Source organism: Pseudophryne corroboree, chromosome 5 (genome assembly GCF_028390025.1).
Source record: "Pseudophryne corroboree isolate aPseCor3 chromosome 5, aPseCor3.hap2, whole genome shotgun sequence".
NCBI lineage: Eukaryota > Metazoa > Chordata > Amphibia > Anura > Myobatrachidae > Pseudophryne > Pseudophryne corroboree.
Window position 1 is genome coordinate 167,733,086 of NC_086448.1, and position 21,076 is coordinate 167,754,161.

Here is a 21,076-nt window from a genome sequence, read left to right on the forward strand (position 1 = left end):
CTGTACCTACCTCTGTGTCGTCAGTGCACTCGTCCTCCATAAGTAATATAATACTATACTATCCATCCATCTACATTGTATACCTGTGGTGGGTTTTTTTTTCTTCATACTAGTTTAGCAGTCTGCTGACAGTGTCCACCAGGTCCGTTATTATTATTATACAGTATATTATATATATATATATATATATATAGCAGTACGGTAGGCCACGGCTGTACCTACCTCTGTGTCATCAGTGCACTCGTCGTCCATAAGTAATATAATAATATACTATCCATCCATCTACATTGTATACCTGTGGTGTTTTTTTTTTTCTTCATACTAGTTTAGCAGTCTGCTGACAGTGTCCACCAGGTCCGTTATTATTATACAGTATATTATGTATATATATATAGCAGTACGGTAGGCCACGGCTGTACCTACCTCTGTGTCGTCAGTGCACTCGTCCTCCATAAGTAATATAATACTATACTATCCATCCATCTACATTGTATACCTGTGGTGGTTTTTTTTTTTCTTCATACTAGTTTAGCAGTCTGCTGACAGTGTCCACTAGGTTCGTTATTATTATACAGTATATTATATATATATATATATATAGCAGTACGGTAGGCCACGGCTGTACCTACCTCTGTGTCCTCAGTGCACTCGTCCTCCATAAGTAATATAATACTATACTATCCATCCATTACATTGTATACTTGTGGTGGCTTTTTTTTTCTTCATACTAGTTTAGCAGTCTGCTGACAGTGTCCACCAGGTCCGTTATTATTATTATACAGTATATTATATATATATATATATATATATATATATATAGCAGTACGGTAGGCCACGGCTGTACCTACCTCTGTGTCGTCAGTGCACTCGTCGTCCATAAGTAATATAATACTATACTATCCATCCATCTACATTGTATACCTGCGGTGTTTTTTTTTTTCTTCATACTAGTTTAGCAGTCTGCTGACAGTGTCCACCAGGTCCGTTATTATTATACAGTATAATATATATATATATATATATATATATATATATAGCAGTACGGTAGGCCACGGCTGTACCTACCTCTGTGTCGTCAGTGCACTCGTCCTCCATAAGTAATATAATACTATACTATCCATCCTTCTACATTGTATACCTGTGGTGGCTTTTTTTTTTCTTCATACTAGTTTAGCAGTCTGCTGACAGTGTCCACCAGGTCCGTTATTATTATTATACAGTATATTATATATATATATAGCAGTACGGTAGGCCACGGCTGTACCTACCTCTGTGTCATCAGTGCACTCGTCGTCCATAAGTAATATAATACTATACTATCCATCCATCTACATTGTATACCTGTGGTGGTTTTTTTTTTCTTCATACTAGTTTAGCAGTCTGCTGACAGTGTCCACCAGGTCCGTTATTATTATACAATATATTATATATATATATAGCAGTACGGTAGGCCACGGCTGTACCTACCTCTGTGTCGTCAGTGCACTCGTCCTCCATAAGTAATATAATAATATACTATCCATCCATCTACATTGTATACCTGTGGTGGCTTTTTTTTTCTTCATACTAGTTTAGCAGTCTGCTGACAGTGTCCACCAGGTCCGTTATTATTATACAGTATATTATATATATATATATATATATAGCAGTACAGTAGGCCACGGCTGTACCTACCTCTGTGTCGTCAGTGCACTCGTCGTCCATAAGTGTTATAATACGATACTATCCATCCATCTACATTGTATACCTGTGGTGGATTTTAGTTGTGCGCATTAAAATATGGAGAACAAAAATGTGGAGGTTAAAAAAATAGGGAAAGATCAAGATCCACTTCCACCTCGTGCTGAAGCTGCTGCCACTAGTCATGGCCGAGATGATGAAATGCCATCAACGTCGTCTGCCAAGGCCGATGCCCAATGTCATAGTACAGAGCATGTCAAATCCAAAACACAAAAGATCAGTAAAATGACCCAAAAATCAAAATTAAAAGCGTCTGAGGAGAAGCGTAAACTTGCCAATATGCCATTTACGACACGGAGTGGCAAAGAACGGCTGAGGCCCTGGCCTATGTTCATGGCTAGTGGTTCAGCTTCACATGAGGATGGAAGCACTCATCCTCTCGCTAGAAAAAAGAAAACACTTAAGCTGGCAAAAGCACAGCAAAGAACTGTGCGTTCTTCGAAATCACAAATCCCCAAGGAGAGTCCAATTGTGTCGGTTGCGATGCCTGACATTCCCAACACTGGACGGGAAGAGCTTGTGCCTTCCACCATTTGCACGCCCCCTGCAAGTGCTGGAAGGAGCACCCGCAGTCAAGTTCCTGATAGTCAAATTGAAGATGTCAGTGTTGAAGTACACCAGGATGAGGATATGGGTGTTGCTGGCGCTGGGGAGGAAATTGACAAGGAGGATTCTGATGGTGATGTGGTTTGTTTAAGTCAGGCACCCGGGGAGACACCTGTTGTCCGTGGGAGGAATATGGCCATTGACATGCCTGGTCAAAATACAAAAAAAATCAGCTCTTCAGTGTGGAATTATTTCAACAGAAATGCAGACAACTGGTGTCAAGCCGTGTGTTGCCTTTGTCAAGCTGTAATAAGTAGGGGTAAGGACGTTAACCACCTCGGAACATCCTCCCTTATACGTCACCTGCAGCGCATTCATAATAAGTCAGTGACAAGTTCAAAAACTTTGGGCGACAGCGGAAGCAGTCCACTGACCAGTAAATCCCTTCCTCTTGTAACCAAGCTCCCGCAAACCACACCACCAACTCCCTCAGTGTCAATTTCCTCCTTACCCAGGAAAGCCAATAGTCCTGCAGGCCATGTCACTGGCAAGTCTGACGAGTCCTCTCCTGCCTGGTATTCCTCCGATGCATCCTTGAGTGTAACGCCTACTGCTGCTGGCGCTGCTGTTGTTGCTGCTGGGAGTCGATCATCATCCCAGAGGGGAAGTCGGAAGACCACTTGTACTACTTCCAGTAAGTAATTGACTGTCCAACAGTCCTTTGCGAGGAAGATGAAATATCACAGCAGTCATCCTGTTGCAAAGTGGATAACTCAGGCCTTGACAACTATGTTGGTGTTAGACATGCGTCCAGTATCCGCCATTAGTTTACGGGGAACTAAAGAATTGCTTGAGGTAGTGTGCCCCCGTTACCAAATACCATCTAGGTTCCACTTCTCTAGGCAGGCGATACCGAGAATGTACACGGACGTCAGAAAAAGACTCACCAGTGTCCTAAAAAATGCAGTTGTACCCAATGTCCACTTAACCACGGACATGTGGACAAGTGGAGCAGGGCAGACTCAGGACTATATGACTGTGACAGCCCACTGGGTAGATGTATTGCCTCCCGCTGCAAGAACAGCAGCGGCGGCACCAGTAGCAGCATCTTGCAAACGCCAACTCGTTCCTAGGCAGGCTACGCTTTGTATCACCGCTTTCCAGAATACGCACACAGCTGAAAACCTCTTACGGCAACTGAGGAAGATCATCGCAGAATGGCTTACCCCAATTGGACTCTCCTGGGGATTTGTGGCATCGGACAACGCCAGCAATATTGTGCGTGCATTACATCTGGGCAAATTCCAGCACGTCCCATGTTTTGCACATACCTTGAATTTGGTGGTGCAGAATTATTTAAAACACGACAGGGGCGTGCAAGAGATGCTGTCGGTGGCCAGAAGAATTGTGGGCCACTTTCGGCGTACAGGCACCGCGTACAGAAGACTGGAGCACCACCAAAAACACCTGAACCTGCCCTGCCATCATCTGAAGCAAGAGGTGGTAACGAGGTGGAATTCAACCCTCTATATGCTTCAGAGGATGGAGGAGCAGCAAAAGGCCATTCAAGCCTATACATCTGCCCACGATATAGGCAAAGGAGGTGGAATGCACCTGTCTCAAGCGCAGTGGAGAATGATTTCAACGTTGTGCAAGGTTCTGCAACCTTTTGAACTTGCCACACGTGAAGTCAGTTCAGACACTGCCGGCCTGAGTCAGGTCATTCCCCTCATCAGGCTTTTGCAGAAGAAGCTGGAGGCATTGAAGGAGGAGCTAAAACAGAGCGATTCCGCTAGGCATGTGGGACTTGTGGATGGAGCCCTTCATTCGTTTAACCAGGATTCACGGGTGGTCAATCTGTTGAAATCAGAGCACTACATTTTGGCCACCGTGCTCGATCCTAGATTTAAAACCTACGTTGGATCTCTCTTTCCGGCAGACACAAGTCTGCAGAGGTTCAAAGACCTGCTGGTGAGAAAATTGTCAAGTCAAGCGGAACGCGACCCGTCAACATCTCCTCCTTCACATTCTCCCGCAACTGGGGGTGCGAGGAAAAGGCTACGAATTCCGAGCCCACCCGCTGGCGGTGATGTAGGGCAGTCTGGAGCGAGTGCTGATGCTGACATCTGGTCCGGACTGAAGGACCTGCCAACGATTACTGACATGTCGTCTACTGTCACTGCATATGATTCTCTCACCATTGAAAGAATGGTGGAGGATTATATTAGTGACCGCATCCAAGTAGGCACGTCAGACAGTCCGTACGTATACTGGCAGGAAAAAGAGGCAATTTGGAGGCCCTTGCCCAACTGGCTTTATTCTACCTAAGTTGCCCTCCCTCCAGTGTGTACTCCAAAAGAGTGTTTAGTGCCGCCGCTCACCTTGTCAGCAATCGGCGTACGAGGTTACTTCCAGAAAATGTGGAGAAGATGATGTTTATTAAAATGAATTATAATCAATTCCTCCATGGAGACATTCACCAGCAGCAATTGCCTCCAGAAAGTACACGGGGACCTGAGATGGTGGATTCCAGTGGGGACGAATTAATAATCTGTGAGGAGGGGGATGTACACAGTGAAAGGGGTGATGAATCGGACGATGCTGATGAGGTGGACATCTTGCCTCTGTAGAGCCAGTTTGTGCAAGGAGAGATTGATTGCTTCTTTTTTGGTGGGGGCCCAAACCAACCAGTCATTTCAGTCACAGTCGTGTGGCAGACCCTGTCGCTGAAATGATGGGTTCGTTAAAGTGTGCATGTCCTGTTTATACAACATAAGGGTGGGTGGGAGGGCCCAAGGACAATTCCATCTTGCACCTCTTTTTTCTTTCATTTTTCTTTGCGTTATGTGCTGTTTGGGGAGTATTTTTTGGAAGTGCCATCCTGCGTGACACTGCAGTGCCACTCCTAGATGGGCCAGGTGTTTGTGTCGGCCACTTATGTCGCTTAGCTTAGTCACACAGCTACCTCGGTGCAAATTTTAGGACTAAAAATAATATTGTGAGGTGTGAGGTGTTCAGAATAGACTGAAAATTAGTGGAAATTATGGTTATTGAGGTTAATAATACTATGGGATCAAAATGACCCCCAAATTCTATGATTTAAGCTGTTTTTTTAGGGTTTTTTGAAAAAAACACCCGAATCCGCCCAAAAAAATTCGGTGAGGTTTTGCCAAAACGCGTTCGAACCCAAAACACGGCCGCGGAACCGAACCCAAAACCAAAACGCAAAACCCGAAAAATTTCCGGTGCACATCACTAATGAATATGGCCATTGACATGCCTGGTCAAAATACAAAAAAAATCACCTCTTCGGTGTGGAATTATTTTATCAGAAATGCGGACAACAGGTGTCAAGCCGTGTGTTGTCTTTGTCAAGCTGTAATAAGTTGGGGTAAGGACGTTAACCACATAGGAACATCCTCCCTTATACGTCACCTGGAGCGCATTCATCAGAAGTCAATTTGACTCATTACAAGCCGCTGACTTTAGGGAATGGGGGCCATTGTGCCCTCAGTGCGACTGCGCTGTGTGCCAGGCACACCTGGCACACACGTAGTTACAGCACTGATGAATAGTACATTATCTCCAGAGAACATAAATATCATACTGTATTTTTAATTTTTTATGAGATAATTATGTTTTATTAATTATCCCCCTTTATCTCCATTCCCTTTTTTCTCCATCCAAGGCTTAGTAAATAGACCCCTAAGTGTCCTGCATGATGTCAAAGACATGTACTGGGGGAAAAAAAGTGGTAAGTCTCTATGCTCAGATTAGGCACAGAACTGGCAGCTGACCACTGGGGTGATGAAGCACCACAAATGCTGCAAGAGGAAGGAATTCCAGTTGGGAATAACAGTGATGGATACTCATGGCTGCCAGCACAGGCTGTACATAGACAAGTTCATTGCTCATAACTCCTAATTTTTCTCCTCATTCCTATTGTAGCACACTGCCATACTGTAGCTGCACAGAAATGCCAGCAGGCAATGAATGCAGCAATATTGATGCCTGATAATGCCCTGCAGTTTCCCCACAACCTCCTATAATTGTTATCCTACTACCTTATGTATCAGTGGTTCCACACACATCATATATTGTAAAATCCTTTGGGCAGGGCATCGTTACCCTCTGTTTTATGTCATTCTATGTAATTTGTTGATATCATGTTCACATCAAAGTACAGCACTGTGTAATATAGACAGCTTCTTTTTCCTGCTGTTGTTGCTTACAGGCGAAACACAGAAAATTAGAATATCGTGCAAAACTTCATTTATTTCAGTAATTCAACTTAAAAGATGAAACTAATATATTAAATAGACTCATTACATGCAAAGTGAGATATGTCAAGCCTTTATTTGTTATAATTTTGATGATTGTGGTTTTCAGCTTAAGAAAACCCAAATCCAAAATCTCAGAAAATTAGAATATTACTTAAAATCAATAAAAAAGGATTTTAAGTACAGAAATGTCAGCCCTCTGAAAAGTATAATCATGCATATGTACTCAGTACTTGGTTTGGGCCCCTTTCACATGAATTACTGCCTCAATGCAGCGTGACATGGATTCTATCAGCCTGTGGCACTGCTGAGGTGTTATGGAAGACCAGGATGCTTCAATAGCGACCTTCAGCTCTTCTGCATTGTTCGGTCTCATGTCACATCTTTCTCTTGGCAATGCCCCATAGATTCTCTATGGGGTTCAGGTCAGGCGAGTTTGCTGGCCAATCCAGCACAGTAATCCCACAGTCACTGAACCAGGTTTTGGTACTTTTGGCAGTGTGGGCAGGTGCCAAGTCCTGCTGGAAAATGAAGTCAGCATCTCCATAAAGCTTGTCTGCTGAAGGAAGCATGAAGTGCTCTAAAATGTCCTGGTAGATGGCTGCGTTGACTCTGGACTTAATAAAGCACAGTGGACCAACACCAGCAGATGACATGGCTGCACAAAGCAACACAGACTGTGGAAAGTTCACACTGGACTTCAAGCATCTTGGATTGTGTGCCTCTCCATTCTTCCTCCATACTCTGGGACATTGGTTTCCATATTAGATACCTTGGTTAGCCTAGATAAGACGCTTCTGATGTTGTTTGTTGTTCAGGAGTGACTTGACAAGAGGAATACGACATTTGAATTCCATGTCCAGGATCCATCTGTGGTTGGTGGCTCTTGATGCCCAGCCTCAGTCCACTCGTTGTGAAGCTCACCCACACTTTTGAATTGCCTTTTCCTGACAATCCTCTCCAGGCTGCGGTCATCCCTGCAGCTTGTGCACCTTTTTCTTTTACACTTTTCCCTTCCACTAAACTTTCTATTAATGTGCTTTGATACAGCACTTTGAGAACATCCAACTTCTTTTGCAATTTTCTTTTGAGGCTTTCCCTCCTTGTGGAGGGTGTCAATGATGGTTTTCTGCACAACTGTCAGGTGAGCAGTCTTCCCCGTGATTGTAAATTGTACTGAACCAGACTGAGAGACCATTTAAAGGCTCAGGAACCCTTTGCAGGTGGTTTGCATTAATTAGCTGATTAGTGTGTGACACTTTGAGCCTACAATTTTGAACCTTTTTGCAATATTCTAATTTTCAGAGATTTTGGATTTGGGGTTTTCTTAAGCTGTAAGCCACAATCAGGCTGTGTCTGAAAAATTACAGTTAGGAGGTTATTGATTGGTACTTTGATACATCTCCCCCTATATATGGCTTGCTGCACTGCTTACTGCTTTTTGTTGACAATATCTCTGGATGCACAACATTGGGGGTCATTCCGAGTTGTTCGCTCGCAAGCTGCTTTTAGCAGCTTTACACACGCTAAGCCGCCGCCTACTGGGAGTGAATCTTAGCATAGTAAAATTGCGAACGAAAGATTCTCAAAATTGCGATTACACACCTCTTAGCAGTTTCTGAGTAACTTCAACCTTACTCGGCATCTGCGATCAGTTCAGTGCTTGTCGTTCCTGGTTTGACGTCACAAACACACCCAGCGTTCGCCCAGACACTCCTCCGTTTCTCCAGCCACTCCCGCGTTTTTCCCAGAAACGGTAGCGTTTTTTCCCACACGCCCATAAAACGGCCTGTTTCCGCCCAGAAACACCCACTTCCTCTCAATCACACTCCGATCGCCTGAACGAAGAAAAAGCCGTGAGTAAAATACCTAACTGTATAGCAAATTTACTTGGCGCAGTCGCAGTGCGAACATTGCGCATGCGCACTAAGCGGAAAATCGCTGCGATGCGAAAAAAATTACCGAGCGAACAACTCGGAATGAACTCCCTTGTATCTAATATTGTTCATGTAACTAATGTTTTGACAATATAATGTTTGGGCTGTAACAGACGCTCCGGTTTTTCCCGGAAGGCAAAAAGCCGGACAAACTTTGTCCGGCTTTTTGCCATCCGGGAGGGTTTTTCACACACAACGGCTTTGAGCCATGTGTGATGCTGTGCGCATGCGCAGCAGCGGCAGCTAAAAAAAACATTGTGTGTGAAAGCTCCCCTTCACACACATGGTTCTCTGCCTTCAAAGACGGCACGGCCCGGCCCGGCAGCCGGATCTTCCAGTGGATAGTTCCGACTGCAACACGGCAGCCGGGCCGGGGCAGTGCAGTGTGAAAGGACCCTACCCCTATCACTGTTGATTACAATACCAGCACGGGAAAAAGCCATCTGGCTTTTTCCCGGCCGGCAAAAGCCAGCGTGTGTGTTTCAGCCCTTACACTGTGAAAAATAGTTACATATCTCAATAATACCACTATCAGATTACAAAGCTAGGTCGTACCTGGGATTTTGTATACGGGTCCAACCCGGTGCAGTCCCATTCAGACTGGCAGATGGCCCTGGCTTATTGCTGGGCTGGTGATGTCACCGCACACAGATGCAGTGCCGCTGCTTAGAGATAATCTCCAAGTGCTGGCTCTTCCTATACAGGGTCCTGGGTATTAATTTAAGGCAATCTCTGAAAACTATCAATCAATTTTCCCAAATACAGGAATACTATTGTTTTACTTTCATTTTTTTCCAATTTTTTTTTCATGTAAAAAAATTAATAAATAGAGACATTTAAGATAAACTAAAGACTTTAACAGGTCTTCTCTGTTAATTCCCAGAGGCAATGGAGATGCCTGCCTTTGGGCTCCAAGCCCTGAAGGATCACATGCATATGCAGCAGCACCTGTCTGGTTCACAGCGGCAGTGCTTAAAGTGGTCCTAGAGAGGTGGTGGACCTCACCCCCCTCCCGACGGCGCCTAAGCAATAAAGGTATTGCGCGCATCATAGGCGCGTGCCGCAAAAAAATGGGCGTGGTCTCCAAAAGAATGGGCCGTGGTCACACAATAGTAATAATGCCCACAGTAGTAGCACCCCGTAATACACATAGGGGTAATTCCAAGTTGATCGCAGCAGGATTTTTGTTAGCAATTGGGCAAAACCATGTGCACTGCAGGGGAGGCAGATATAACATGTGCAGAGAGAGTTAGATTTGGGTAGGGTGTGTTCAATCTGCAATCTAATTTGCAGTGAAAAATAAAGCAGCCAATATTTACCCTGCACAGAAATAAAATAACCCACCCAAATCTAATTCTTTCTGCACATGTTATATCTGCCTCCCCTGCAATGCACATGGTTTTGCCCAATTGCTATCAAAAATCCTGCTGCGATCAACTTGGAATTACCCCCATAATGCCCACCACAGTAACGTTTCTTATACAATAAGAAAAAGAAAGGAAGGATAGAGCAAAGGCGATAGCACAATCTTTAAAATTGGGTATACATCACAAATGCTGTGGTCCCTTCTGGTAATCGCTGTATCAAAAGTCTCTCAATGTCCAGATGTTGCACATAAAAAAAGGGGAGAAAATGCAGTATATGGGTAGTATTGCTTGTCAAAGTTAGAAAAATATCTCTATGCACACTACCATATTTGCACCTCACACAGGTCCGTGCTGTGCATGCGTGCGCTCTCCCGTACGTGCGCATACTCACAGTCGCGGGCACCCGCAGGCGCACGGTATGCGTATTTACGGTAGAGTTTATGTGATCGTAGCGTGCGACTCAATCGTTACATATTTTCACTATATAATGTATTTTGTAGATCATGGTCCCTTTGATAGATTCTGAAAGTTTAGTTAACATAGCATGTTCCTGAACAGAGAGATCCCTCTTTGTATTGTACGAAGGGTCTAACAGGGGTCATACAGTGGTGTTTGGTACCCATCGGAAGAGTATTTAAATAGCAATATTCCGGTGTTGGTTTGGAGCGGATTAATCGCTCGTGCGAATAGTTATGGACATAAGAAGTTTATGTCCATTTACTATTATTTGTTCTTATTTAGTCATGCGGCGGGAAACTCAGTATCCCACCCACCTGAACAGTTGGAAGCAGTCACAGCCCACCTGTATGAATCAACCTATGACCTTTTGTTATAATGCGAAGCCGAATTCCTGTGTCCAATGAACAATGAGATTGTAGGGACCATTGAATTGTATTGTGTGTGGGGCATAAATAGACAAGCCGATCACATCCAGCTCTCACTCTTCAACGGTTATCATTGCTGAAAATCGGGAGCTGGATGTCCAGAGGCGCATGCGATCGTTTCCTTTGTGCGTAAGTTTTTCTCCGCAACTATATTGATCTTCTTGTTATTGTGGGCCAATTTCTCTCTCTCTCTCCCTTCTCCTCTTTCTCTCTTATTTTCCTTTAAATAGTAATTGTATTATATTTCCTGTGTAGTTATCTGGTTAGGTAGTCTATGTTATATTGTAGTGTATGATTTGTATTTGTATTAATTCTTTTGCAAGTATATCATTCATAATATATATATTAGGCGTTGGACCCTAAGCACGGTATCTGTGTAATTCTTATAGTGTTAAGTATTCTCAGAGCGTCGGTGACGCTCAAACAGCTTTTAAGTCAATAAGGTTACACTAGGTTGCATCTACACCCTATCTCTACACAAAGGTTTTACAGCATATTACATTGTTTATGGTTTAGATATAAAGGTTTAACATTGTGAGCGTCAGCGCCGCTGGTGATCTCCTCGTGGTCCCGAGCGTCCGCTACGCTATAGCGAATCATTAAGTTGGTCAGCAGCCAATAGCGTGCCTGCCCGTGATCTCTTGGCCGTGAGCGAACGTGACGCTTGAGCGTCTCGACTACGGCTAAGCGATTGTTACGCAACGTGCGTACCCTTACGGTACTTCATACGTAGACAGCGTACAGTGTTCTTAGACCTCATAAAGGGTATTATATAAGATAAATATTTAGCTTTATCATGCTTAAACCACTAAAAACACACGGCCTCAGAGTGTCCAGAAAAAGAGGCCTAAGGTGCCAGAAAACCAATTTGATAGCAGATAGGGATAGTGTCTCGCCACCACTCCACAGGTGTTTTGGACGTACCAAAACTCACATAGAAATAGATGCAGACAGGTATATAAAGGTATCTTTAAACACTGTATCAACCGTGTCATAAGGCAAGAGAGGATTTTTTTCAATAAACGTACCCCACTCACTTTTGGAGGGGGATAGTTCCCACGTATAAAGGTATCTTTCAAATCAGGATAACATCCACGACAATTCCATAAAGTTTTTATTAAAAGTTCATAAAAATAGCAAAATGGATTGTTTTTCTATGTAGTGTCCACCTTTCTATGGAAAAAATGGTATTCCATAGAAGAAACAAAAGGACAATGAAAACTCAATGTAAAAAATCACTTAGTTTGCTTAAGAAACCTCTAGGTCACATTTTGATTATATTCTTGTCAAGCATGAACATCATATTATTATGTATTATTTGTATTTTATAATTATTCTGTTACCCAGCATTCCATGGGATAATTACCATTTCCTGTTTAGAGGTATAAATACCTCTGTCATCACTACCTGGATAGGCACCTTGAAAAAGACCAGGGAGGTCGAAACGTCGTTGGTGAAACCAGGTAGTGATTTTTTACATTGAGTTTTCATCGTCCTTTTGTTTCTTCTATGGAATACCATTTTTTTGAAGTATGCCTTACATGCTAGTATTGACATAAAACCGGATTATGCCAATTTTTGTCTATGACATCTGACCTGCATGTTTTCTGTACAAATCAGAAGGTGGACACTACATAGAAAAACAATCCATTTTGCTATTTTTATGAACTTTTAATAAAAACTTTATGGAATTGTCGTGGATGTTATCCTGATTTGAAAGATACCTTTATACGTGGGAACTATCCCCCTCCAAAAGTGTGTGGGGTACGTTTATTGAAAAAAATCCTCTCTTGCCTTATGACACGGTTGATACAGTGTTTAAAGATACCTTTATACACCTGTCTGCATCTATTTCTATGTGAGTTTTGGTACGTCCAAAACACCTGTGGAGTGGTGGCGAGATACTATCCCTATCTGCTATCAAATTGGTTTTCTGGCACCTTAGGCCTCTTTTCTGGACACTCTGAGGCCGTGTGTTTTTAGTGGTTTAAGCAATACTACCCATATACTGCATTTTCTCCCCTTTTTTTATGTGCAACATCTGGACATTGAGAGACTTTTGATACAGCGATTACCAGAAGGGACCACAGCATTTGTGATCTATACCCAATTTTAAAGATTGTGCTATCGCCTTTGATCTATCCTTCCTTTCTTTTTCTTTTTGAATATTCCCTTGATCTGTTATTTGGACAGATCTGTTGAGGATTTAGATTGGGCTGATAACTTTGCGCCAGGAATTTACACTACTGTAATCTTTATTGTTTCTTATACAATGCCCACAGTAGTAGTGCTCATTATGCACTGTCCACTGTACTCATAGTGCCTTCAATAGTAGTGCCCCTTATGTCCCCAGGAGTGATGCCCCTTATGAAGTGCCCCCTTTACAATGCCCTCATTAGTAGGGCCCCCAGTAGTAATGCCCTTAATGGTAATGCCCCTGTATAGTATTGCCCCCAGTAGTAATGCTGCCTGTAGTAATGCCCTCAGACGTTTAGCGCCCTAGTAGTTATGCCCCCAGTGGTAATGCCCCTGCAGTTATGACCCCAGTAGTTTGCCCCCCCCTTTAGTTTAGCCGCCCAGTGGTAATGCCCCCAATAGTTTGCCTGCTTGTAGTTTAGCCACCAGTAGTAATGCCCCCCTGTAGTTTGCCCCATTGTAGTTTAGCCCCTGTAGTTATGCCTCCAGTAGTTTAGCCCCTGTAGTTATGCCCCCCTTGTAGTTTAGCCCCCAGTAGTAATGCCTCCAGTAGTTTGGCCCCTGTAGTTATGCCCCAGTAGTTAAGCCCCACTGTAGTTTAGCCCCCAAGTAGTAATGCCCCTGTAGTTACACTGCCAGTAGTAATGCCCTCCTGTAGTTTGCCCCCAGTAGATAGCCCCTTTGTAGTTTGCCCCAGTAGCTTGCCCCTTGTAGCTTACCCCCAGTAGTTTGGCCCCTTGTAGTTGGCCCCCAGTAATAATGTCCCCCAATAGTTTGCCCCCAGTAATAATGTCCCCCAGTAGTTTGCCCCAGTAGATGACCCCAGTAGATGACCCCCCAGTAGATGCCCCCCAGTAGTTTGCCCCGGTAGTAATGCCCCCCCAGTAGTAATGTCCCTTGTTGATGCCCTCCAGTAGTAATGTCCACCCGTAGTATGCCCCCAGTAGATGCCCCCGCTGCACTAAGGAAGAAAAAACACACCATACTCACCGAGCCCCGTTCCCGCTTCCAGACCGCTGCAGTACTCCTCTCTTTGCATCTGCTCCTCAGCACTATGAGAGAGACGTCATGACTGACGTCTCTCCCATAGCGCACGCCGCACAGTGACAGCGCCGGAAGCCGGAGCTCAGTACTGAGCTCCTGCCTCCGGCTTTCGGTGAGGAGAGACGGGTGCCCGCTGGTAACACAATCTCAGCGGGCGCCCTTCATCTCCCTGTGCTGTGGTGGGGACACATAGGGTTATGTGAGCCGGAGGAGGCGGAACTGCGTTCCGTTTCCAAATGGAACTGACGGAACGCAGTTCCGCCCCGTTCCGGCTCACTTTAACCCCTGCACAGCGGGATCCAAGTGTGACCACTGCTCTTCTAACGGAGCTCTGCGGTACACCACTGCTGCAGATGGTTGAATCTCGTAAATCTGAACCTGACCCATCAGCCATTGTCACAGAGTATAGCTGGAGTCCTGTCAATTCACTGCAGGTTCCGTTCTTTGCGCTGAGAGTGCTAGCTGTATAATTGTGTAAGTCTTGTGTGTTTATACACACTAACACACATACAGTGGTGCTGAGAGAGGGGGGGAGGGGGTACAGATTACCCGGGCCTGGGCATGCCAGGGGGCCCAGGTCAGACCACACCAGTTGGTATTTTTTGGGCAAACATATTTTTTTTCTCTTTATTATAAATCAGTGGGCGGGCAGGTGACCAGCGGGTCGGGCTGCCGGGAGGTGGAATGTATGTGTGTGTTTCACCTGGCTGTTTGTCCCTTGTTGTGGACGTCCCTCACAGCCACTTCAAGCTGCTGCATTGCTGCTAAGATCCCATGAGATGATGACTTCATCATCTCACAAGTCAACCTCTGCAGGCAGCTCTTGATGGCCTCTTCAGAATCAGCAGGCTCTGGGTGGCGAGCAGGGACTGGGAGGGGCAGGCCTGCAGCTGGCTTAGCATGGCCCATGGGTTTAAGAAGTGGCGCAGCTCAGCTCAGTTGTAAGAATCAGCAGCAGGGCATGTCGACTCATCAGGAGCTAGCCTGTTAGGCTGCAACACTGTGAGTTGAGAACTGTGACTGAGTGACAAACACAGTCCAGTGGTGGTGTCTTGTGCTGCCATAAGCGCAGTGGTGGTGTCCTGTGCTGTATATTATTTACTCCAAATAATAGGGTTATATACATTACTTCTATTATTATCCAAATAATTTTTACAGGGTTTGCCCTGAGTTGTGTAGGGGTACGCTCGCCTGTGCTGCATATTATTATAATAGCGCCAAATAAAAGGATTATTATTATCCAAATTAATTTTACAGGCTTTGCCGTGTGTGTGTGTGTGTGTGTGTGTGTGTGTGTGTGTGTGTGTGTGGTTTAGGGCTACACTCTCCTATGCCACCAATATTGTGCATGTAGTACATCTGGGCAAATTCCAGCATATCCCATGTTATTTGTGCTGCACACTTGTGTCACTTCGCATAGTCATACATTTTCTTCATTGCTCCTCTTTTTCTTCTTTGCATGATGTGTTGCTTGGGGCCTAGTTTTTGAATAGTACCATCCTGTCTGCCACTGCAGTGCCACTCCTAGATGGGCCAGGTGTTTGTGCCGCACACTTGTGTCGCTTAGCTTAGTCATACAGCTACTTCATTGCACCTCTTTTACTTCTTTGCATGATGTGCTGTTTGGGGACTATTTTTTAAAAGTGCCATCCTGTCTGCCACTGCAGTGCCACTCCTAGATGGGCCAAGTGTTTGTGCGCACACTTGTGTCGCTTAGCTTAGTCATACAGCTACCTCATTGCACCTCTTTTACTTCTTTGCATGAAGTGCTGTTTGGGGCCTTTTTTTTAAAGTGCCATCCTGTTTGACACTGTAGTGCCACTCCTAGATGGGCCAGGTGTTTGTGCTGCACACTTGTGTCGCTTAGCTTAGTCATACAGTCACCTTAGTGCAACCTTTTGGCCTAAAAACAATATTGTGAGGTGTTCAGAATAGACTGGAAATGAGTGGAAATGAATGTTATCGAGGTTAATAATACAGTAGAATCAAAATTACCCCCAAATTCTGTGATTTTAGCTGTTTTTATGTTTAAAAAAAAATCCAGATCCAAAACGAAAACACGAAAGGATGGTTTTGGCAAAACCAATCCAGATCCAAAACACGAGCATGGAACCACAACCAAAACATGAAAAGTGCCCGCCGCACATCTCTAATATATGTATACTGTATATACAATAGATAGATAGATAGATAGATAGATAGATAGATAGATAGATAGATAGATAGATAGATAGATAGGATATACTGTGGCCACACCCACTCCGGAGGGCCCGGGAAATTGTTGTACCGGGGCCCAGGATTTCTCTTGGCAGTCCTGCACACATGCACACACCATATATTATTTATCTTTTTGTCTTTTGGGGGGCTGCACCAAACTCCAACTTGCCTCCGAGCATATGGGATGAATTTACACCACTGGTTATGTTTGTAAGCAAAGCAAAAACAGCATATAACTTTGTGTCTGGAACAAACCATGTTGTCATGCAAGGGGAACAAATAGATTTATATTGTTTCTATGCAGGGTAAATACTGTCTACTTCTGAATGTTACCCACAAATGATAGAAAGCTTTATTTTTACACTACAATTTCAATTTGAACACACCCCACTCAAATCTAATCTCTCTGCACATGTGACCACTGCCCACCTGGAGTGCAACATGGTTTTTCCCAGTTGCTTGCATTTTTGCTTTAATTACAAACACGAATCAGGTCCATAATACCAACTATATAGTATGTAATATTTACAGTACTAATTTAGCAGTCACTATTAAATCTATGAGTAACTCGTATCTACTTGAAGGCATTTATAACATTGTTTATGAAGACTGTAAGAAACTTAACAAAGTTTTCTACTTTTCTTTTTACATTTTATACAGTATAAACACTTCCAAGACAAGGAGACATCTCACAGACATGTTATCTCCTTGGTGTTGTTACATGTGTGCATTGCTGAACCTTCAGAAATAATTTTTGTGTCTAAAAGCTTGCAATTATTTGCAATTTTCTCAGTCAGGCATTGACTGTATCATTTTAAAATCACTTTCCTGTCATTTTATATTATAATTCTTATTCTCTTGGCTATTCTATGGACTTTCAGACTGTCATTCTTTTGTAGCTCTAATATATCGAATAATTCTTCTACTAAATAGTCCTTGATGACATTGAAGATATTGATTGACAGAAAGCAAGAAAAAGGACAAAGCACATCATTTTCTGCTCCTGATAATTTATGTAACAGTAGTCAGCTGCTTAAACAGACATAAAGCACTGGTACATCACTGTAATACAGCTATAATGGCTTATTTCATGAAAATAGGCATCTTACATTTTAACACAATTAAGTGCGCTAGGGATAATATATTTCATCAATATTGTCACTAAAGTACTAGTGTGAAGTACTTTGAATGACACACATTCAAGTCTATGATCTCAACAAAGGAAAATAGCTAGATAACTTATCTCAACATACAGTAGCATAACTTTTTGAAGTGTAAATGAAAATGTTCTTGATTTTGGAAATATTCCACTAAATATAAAATACCTCCATTTATGGTAAACAGGCCCTATCCCCATGTTAACTTATTCCAAGTGTTGGATTCTAATTAAGTCTTCTTATTGTCCAGGGATTGTCCAAGTATCTAAAACCATGAACAGCTACGGAATGATAGCAATGTGTTGACAATGTAGTGACATCTTGAGTTCTCAATCAAACAGTGAAAGGCTGTCAACACTCTGATTGGTGAATAGCTCCAGCCAGTGCCAGCTCCAGGCACGTTCCAATAGAGCGGCCGAACAGGGCGCCACACTTAATGGCCGCCGCTATTCTTGCCACCATATTGGAGCATGGAGCCAGCAGTAGCATGCGTCCCATGGACCCCTAGCAGTGGCTGTGATGATGAGGGGGAGTGCTATGGGTGGGCCAAAGCTAATATATGTGCGTGCTGTGCGGTGTCAGCATCTGACGACAGGAGCTCCGATCCTCCTCTGGTGAGACTCGCCAAAGCAGCCACACAACTTCTGGCGGGACCCTGGCTCTCCCGACGCAACTCCTGGTCACACAGCCTTTCTTGCAGGCTTCGTCGCCAGCAAGAAATGTGAACGCAGCGGCGATCGCAAGAAGACGGACAGGCGGGAGGCGTTCCATGGTGGATACTAGAGATGAGCGCCTGAAATTTTTCGGGTTTTGTGTTTTGGTTTTGGGTTCGGTTCCGCGGCCGTGTTTTGGGTTCGAACGCGTTTTGGCAAAACCTCACCGAATTTTTTTTGTCGGATTCGGGTGTGTTTTGGATTCGGGTGTTTTTTTAAAAAAACACTAAAAAACAGCTTAAATCATAGAATTTGGGGGTCATTTTGATCCCAAAGTATTATTAACCTCAAAAACCATAATTTACACTCATTTTCAGTCTATTCTGAATACCTCACACCTCACAATATTATTTTTAGTCCTAAAATTTGCACCGAGGTCGCTGTGTGAGTAAGATAAGCGACCCTAGTGGCCGACACAAACACCGGGCCCATCTAGGAGTGGCACTGCAGTGTCACGCAGGATGTCCCTTCCAAAAAACCCTCCCCAAACAGCACATGACGCAAAGAAAAAAAGAGGCGCAATGAGGTAGCTGTGTGAGTAAGATTAGCGACCCTAGTGGCCGACACAAACACCGGGCCCATCTAGGAGTGGCACTGCAGTGTCACGCAGGATGGCCCTTCCAAAAAACCCTCCCCAAACAGCACATGACGCAAAGAAAAAAAGAGGCGCAATGAGGTAGCTGTGTGAGTAAGATTAGCGACCCTAGTGGCCGACACAAACACCGGGCCCATCTAGGAGTGGCACTGCAGTGTCACGCAGGATGGCCCTTCCAAAAAACCCTCCCCAAACAGCACATGACGCAAAGAAAAAAAGAGGCGCAATGAGGTAGCTGTGTGAGTAAGATTAGCGACCCTAGTGGCCGACACAAACACCGGGCCCATCTAGGAGTGGCACTGCAGTGTCACGCAGGATGTCCCTTCCAAAAAACCCTCCCCAAACAGCACATGACGCAAAGAAAAAAAGAGGCGCAATGAGGTAGCTGTGTGAGTAAGATTAGCGACCCTAGTGGCCGACACAAACACCGGGCCCATCTAGGAGTGGCACTGCAGTGTCATGCAGGATGTCCCTTCCAAAAAACCCTCCCCAAACAGCACATGACGCAAAGAAAAAAAGAGGCGCAATGAGGTAGCTGTGTGAGTAAGATTAGCGACCCTAGTGGCCGACACAAACACCGGGCCCATCTAGGAGTGGCACTGCAGTGTCACGCAGGATGTCCCTTCCAAAAAACCCTCCCCAAACAGCACATGACGCAAAGAAAAAAAGAGGCGCAATGAGGTAGCTGACTGTGTGAGTAAGATTAGCGACCCTAGTGGCCGACACAAACACCGGGCCCATCTAGGAGTGGCACTGCAGTGTCACGCAGGATGTCCCTTCCAAAAAAACCCTCCCCAATCAGCACATGATGCAAAGAAAAAGAAAAGAAAAAAGAGGTGCAAGATGGAATTGTCCTTGGGCCCTCCCACCCACCCTTATGTTGTATAAACAAAACAGGACATGCACACTTTAACCAACCCATCATTTCAGTGACAGGGTCTGCCACACGACTGTGACTGATATGACGGGTTGGTTTGGACCCCCCCCAAAAAAGAAGCAATTAATCTCTCCTTGCACAAACTGGCTCTACAGAGGCAAGATGTCCACCTCATCTTCACCCTCCGATATATCACCGTGTACATCCCCCTCCTCACAGATTATCAATTCGTCCCCACTGGAATCCACCATCTCAGCTCCCTGTGTACTTTGTGGAGGCAATTGCTGCTGGTCAATGTCTCCGCGGAGGAATTGATTATAATTCATTTTAATGAACATCATCTTCTCCACATTTTCTGGATGTAACCTCGTACGCCGATTGCTGACAAGGTGAGCGGCGGCACTAAACACTCTTTCGGAGTACACACTTGTGGGAGGGCAACTTAGGTAGAATAAAGCCAGTTTGTGCAAGGGCCTCCAAATTGCCTCTTTTTCCTGCCAGTATAAGTACGGACTGTGTGACGTGCCTACTTGGATGCGGTCACTCATATAATCCTCCACCATTCTATCAATGTTGAGAGAATCATATGCAGTGACAGTAGACGACATGTCCGTAATCGTTGTCAGGTCCTTCAGTCCGGACCAGATGTCAGCATCAGCAGTCGCTCCAGACTGCCCTGCATCACCGCCAGCGGGTGGGCTCGGAATTCTGAGCCTTTTCCTCGCACCCCCAGTTGCGGGAGAATGTGAAGGAGGAGATGTTGACAGGTCGCGTTCCGCTTGACTTGACAATTTTGTCACCAGCAGGTCTTTCAACCCCAGCAGACCTGTGTCTGCCGGAAAGAGAGATCCAAGGTAGGCTTTAAATCTAGGATCGAGCACGGTGGCCAAAATGTAGTGCTCTGATTTCAACAGATTGACCACCCGTGAATCCTTGTTAAGCGAATTAAGGGCTGCATCCACAAGTCCCACATGCCTAGCGGAATCGCTCCCTTTTAGCTCCTTCTTCAATGCCTCCAGCTTCTTCTGCAAAAGCCTGATGAGGGGAATGACCTGACTCAGGCTGGCAGTGTCTGAACTGACTTCACGTGTGGCAAGTTCAAAGGGCATCAGAACCTTGCACAACGTTGAAATCATTCTCCACTGCACTTGAGACAGGTGCATTCCATCTCCTATATCGTGCTCAATTGTATAGGCTTGAATGGCCTTTTGCTGCTCCTCCAACCTCTGAAGCATATAGAGGGTTGAATTCCACCTCGTTACCACTTCTTGCTTCAGATGATGGCAGGGCAGGTTCAGTAGTTTTTGGTGGTGCTCCAGTCTTCTGTACGTGGTGCCTGTACGCCGAAAGTGTCCCGCAATTTTTCTGGCCACCGACAGCATCTCTTGCACGCCCCTGTCGTTTTTTAAAAAATTCTGCACCACCAAATTCAAGGTATGTGCAAAACATGGGACGTGCTGGAATTTGCCCATATTTAATGCACACACAATATTGCTGGCGTTGTCCGATGCCACAAATCCACA